The sequence below is a fragment of the Colobus angolensis genome, unplaced genomic scaffold (assembly GCF_000951035.1).
Source record: "Colobus angolensis palliatus isolate OR3802 unplaced genomic scaffold, Cang.pa_1.0 Scaffold465, whole genome shotgun sequence".
NCBI lineage: Eukaryota > Metazoa > Chordata > Mammalia > Primates > Cercopithecidae > Colobus > Colobus angolensis.
Window position 1 is genome coordinate 2,370,148 of NW_012118099.1, and position 4,906 is coordinate 2,375,053.

General features: G+C 48.0%; 1 non-coding gene across 1 annotated transcript; it reads left to right on the forward strand.

Moving 5' to 3' along the window:
* The first annotated feature begins 411 nt into the window (after positions 1-411).
* Positions 412-493, forward strand: TRNAL-AAG. Its single transcript has one exon. It is a non-coding gene; the product is annotated as a tRNA-Leu (tRNA).
* Positions 494-4,906: the final 4,413 nt, after the last annotated feature.

Consider the following 4,906-nt stretch of genomic DNA (forward strand, 5'->3'; position numbering starts at 1 on the left):
CTCCCCGGAGGCGCGCCCTCTGCGCTGCTGCCTGTGGAGTGCGGCGCGGCGGCTGCAGGACTCCGCGGCCGCCCGAATGACGGGTCTATCCTGGTTTATTTGTTTTTATCTTTCTTTAAGGTGAGAGTGTAGGAGGCTTCCCCTCCTCTCGCGCCGGTTCCCCAAAGACGGCCGTCCTGGGTGACTTTCTGAGTGACCCCCAAAGCAAATCCCGAGGCCTGCGCTTCGCGAATCTTCTCTGCCAGGGCGCTGGTGGAGCCGTTTCCCAGCCGGTGCCTCTGGCCCAGCGAATCCTGCTGGAAGGCGGTGGTTCTGCGATGCCCTGCGGATTCGCCCCAAGGCCTTGTTGGCTGAGGGACCCTAGGGATGTTGTATAACGAAGGAAAACGTATAAATGTCTTCCAGAAGAAAGGTAGTGTGGCCGAGCGGTCTAAGGCGCTGGATTAAGGCGCCAGTCTCTTCGGAGACGTGGGTTCGAGTCCCACCGCTGCCAGCTTGCTGTGATTTCTTCATTTTGTCCCCTCATGGTTTACAAAAGGTGGATTCGTTGGAACTCGCCTTGGGCCACACCTGGATCGGGGATTCCATTTGGCAGCCGTCCAGTGGATGGGCTTTGTGCCGACTTGGCCGGCCCCCTTGTCCAGAGCAAGTGAGGTACCTTCAGTTCTTCCTAGGTGCCAATGGTTGAGGTGGAAAGGCAACGAAATAGATACCCTCTTTCCCCTTAACAAGGTAGAGATAGCGATGGGGTGTTCTAGGCTAGCCTTCAGTGTAATAAATTTGAAGCAATAAGGTGAAAAGCAGAAGAAATTGTTTCGACCCCGGGACCTTTCGCGTGTGAGGCAAACGTGATAACCACTACACTACGGAAACCTGCTTAGGTTTCTTATGCTATCATAATGAGTCACCAGTTCTGCGCTTCTTCCATGGGTCCCTTTGAGCCTGACTAACGGGCATGAGCACATAAGAAAAGGACGTTTCAGCACTTAGAAGGCTGAGACAGGAGGACGGCTGGAGCCTACACTGACGGTGGAGGCTGCACTGAGGTGTGATTGCACCACTGCACTCCAGTCTGGAAGACAGAGCAAGACCCTGTCTCGAAAGAAAGGAAAGACAGAAAAAATAAAAAGAGAAACAAGAAAAGGAAGTTTTCATGCCCAATGTGGTGGCCTAAGTGGCATGGGAGTCCTGAGAGAGGACGTGGTGGTGACTGCATAGAGAGGTGATGTGGCAGCAGAGCTGTCAGGGGTTCACAGTGGGCTTGCCGGTGGAACAGCAAGGGAGCGCTGGCACCATTTTCTGAGAGAGAGGACATTCGGGAAAAGGTGTAGGCCATGAGTTCGGATGTGGAGCTGGAGCTTGTGGGCCTGGAGAAATTGGAATGAAAATGACAGAGTATGTAGTCTCTTTCATTAGATAAAACACCGTTTTTATTGTTCCATTATTTGCAAGAACTCTAGATTACCTAAGCAGCCACTGCTGTTGGACATTTAGATTATTTTCCTTCCATCAACAATGTGCAAGCCTTATGGGCATTACCTTTCTGGCAACATTTGGTACTGTCCACTTATTAATATTTTTTTAACTTCTAGCCATTCTTGTGGCCCTTATGGTTTAAATTTGCATTTAGCTGATGAGGAATGATCACGAGTGTGTATTTAGGGACCATTTGTTTATCTTCCTTTGTGAAGTGTCTCTTTAAATATCTTGTCCATTAAAAAAAAACAAGCACAAACAAACAAATAAACAAAAAACACAGAAGAACTGGCCTGGCGCAGTGACTCACGCACTTTGAGAGGCCAAGGCTGGCAGATCACTTGAGCCCATGAGTTTGAGACTAGCCTGGGCAACATGATGAAACCCCATCTCTGCAAAAAAATACAAAAATCAGTCGGGTGTCGTGGTGCACAACTATAGTCCCAGTTACTCAGAAGGCTGAGGTGGGAGGATTGCTTGAGCCCAGGAGATTGACCCTGCAGTAAGCAGAGATCTCGCTACTGCACTCCAGCCTGGGCAACAGAGCAAGACCCTGTTAAAAAAAAAAAATGAAAAAATCCCAAGTGTAGTGGCTCACGCCTGTAATCCCAGCAATTTGTGAGGCTGACACGGGTAGATCACTTGAGTTCAGGAGTTCAAGACAAGCCTGGCCAACATGGCAAAACCCCATCTCTATTAAAAATACAAAAACTAGTTGGGCATGGTGGCACTGGCCTGTGGTCTCAGCTACTTGGAAGGCTGAGGCAGGAGAATTGCTTGAACCAGAGAGATGGAGGTTGCAGTGAGCCGAGATTGTTCCACTGCACCCCAACAGGGCAACAGAGTGAGACTCTGTTTAAAAAAAAAAAAAAGACACTCTCCTACATTTATCTTTGAAAACTTTTAAATTTTAACTTGTATGTTTAAGTGTAAATTCTATTTCATATTAATTTTTTGTTATGGTGTGAGGATTGGATTAAGGTTAATTTCTTTACCCTATGGATGCCCAGTTGTTCCTGAACCATTTGGTGCAAAGACTTTCCTTTGCACATTGAATTGCTTTGGCGCCTTTGGTAGAACCAAATAACTGTCTTTGTGGGCCCAAATTTTTTGTTCATTTTTGCTTTTCAATTAAAAATTTCAAATAGGCCAGGCATGGTGGCTCACCCGTGTAATCCCAGCACTTTCGTAGGCTGAGGCAGGAGGACTGCTTGAGGCCAGGAGTTGGAGACCAGCCTGGGCCACATAGCAAGTCCACGTCTCTACAAACACATTTTTAAAAGTTAGCATGATGGTGTATGCTTGTAGTCCCACCTACTCAGGAGGCTGAGGCAGGAGGATTGCTTGGACCCAGGAGGGCAAGCAATCACACCAGTGCACTGCAACTTGGGGGACAGAGTGAATCCCTGTGTCCAAATAAATAGATAAATAAATAAATAAAATTTTGCACCGTGTGAATATACCATGTTTTGTTTATCCATTCATCCATGGATGAACGTTTACGTTGTTTCCACTTTTAATTAATTAATTTATTTTGAGGCAGATTCTTACTCTCTTGCCCAGTCAGGAATACAGTGGTGTCATCGTAGCTCACTGCAACCTCTGTCTCCTGAGTTCAAGTTACCTTCCCACCTCAGCTTCGCAAGTAGCTAGAACCATAGGCACATACTGCCATGCCTGGCTAATTTTTGTATTTTTTGTAGAGATGGGTTTGTTATGTTGCCCAGGCTGGTCTGGAACTCGGCCTCAAGCAATCCACCCACTGTAGCCTCCCAGAGTGCTGGGATTACAGGTGTGAGCCACCTTGCCTACCCTTTGTTTCCACTTTTTCTTTTGCTATGATGAATAATGATACTGTATGCATTTTGTGTACAATTTTTTACATGAACACATATTTTCCATTATCTTGTCTATACACCTAGGAGTGGAATTGATGAATTGTATAGTAACCCTGTGTTTAACTTTTTGGCTTAGCAAAGTGAAACTTGCAACCTAGCAATTCTACAGAAAAGGCACATCAATACGGACAGAAAGCAGATGGCTGGTTGTCTAGGCCTGAGGACAACAGCCAGGATTGGCTGCAGACAGGCACGCAGGAGATCTTTACTGCAAGGGAACTGTTCTAAAAGCAGATTGTGGTGATGCTTGCAGAACTCTATGCAGTGACTAAAAACTCACAGTTGAGCTGTATACTTATCATGAGTGGATTTCATTGTATTGAATTGTACCCCAATAAAGCTGTTATAGAATGATAAAGCATAAAACCAAACCCCCATACACAACAATGAGATAGTGTTTCCCAGGGAACAGCTCAGGTGACAGTTGCATTGTGCAACACTTAATGCTCTAGTGCATCCCCGGAAGGGGCTGGGATGCAGGCAGCTGAAGCTGGGAGGGGAGTGATAGAAGTCATCCAATCTAAAACTGCCAGAATGGAGACCTTGCCAAGAGATGCATTCAAAAAACGAAAAGTAGTGTATATTACAGAAACGGAATGAAGGTCGGTCATGTGATCCAGTTTATGGTCAATACGGGTGCGTCCACCCAATAGTGTGTGTCTGCAGGCAGCACCAATGAGTGCTGCTGTGTTTTGTGTGTGATGTGCAAAGTACTGGTCCTTGAGGAGACAGGGCGCTCACTTTCATTTTCCACAACTGTCTTTTAAAATCTAAGGCGAGAGGCCAGGCGCGGTGGCTCACGCCTGTAATCCCAGCACTTTGGGAGGCCGAGGCAGACGGATCACGAGGTCAGGGGATCAAGACCATCCTGGCTAACACGGTGAAACCCCGTCTCTACTAAAAATACAAAAAATAAGGCGAGCGTAGTGGCGGGAGCCTGTGGTCCCAGCTACAAGGCTGAGACAGGAGAATGGCGTGAACCCGGGAGGTGGAGCAGTGAGCCAAGATCGCGCCACTATACTCCACCTGGGCGACAGAGCAAGACTCTGTCTAAAAAAAAAAAAAAAAAAAAAAGTCTAAGACGAGAAAAGCTTCTGTTGACGAGCTCTCCAGGCTTCAGGAGGGTCGTGGTGTTGAATGTGCTGGCTTTCTGCAGGGGCCGCCTGGGCGGGTCAGCTCCTACGCTGGCTGTCAGGGTGCGAGTTACACAACCCCTGGAGGTCCTGGTTTCTGTAGAATGCGGTGAGAGCAGCGCCTTTCTCACAGGTGGATGACGAGGGTTAGAGCAATGAACACACGCACTAGCACTAGGTAAGACTGAAGAAAAACTCACTGAACTTACAGCTGTGCCAAGACAACTCAGTTCCAGGCCCAGGGGACACAGCACGGAAGGAAACAAAATGGATGGATCCTGCTCCCCAGAGGGGAAGGGTGGGGGTGAGGAACAAGGGAAGACCGAGGCCGCACAGGCGGACAACGGTGGACGGCACTGCGCGATGGGGAGGGGCCTCCGCCCAGGGAGATGTGGAAGA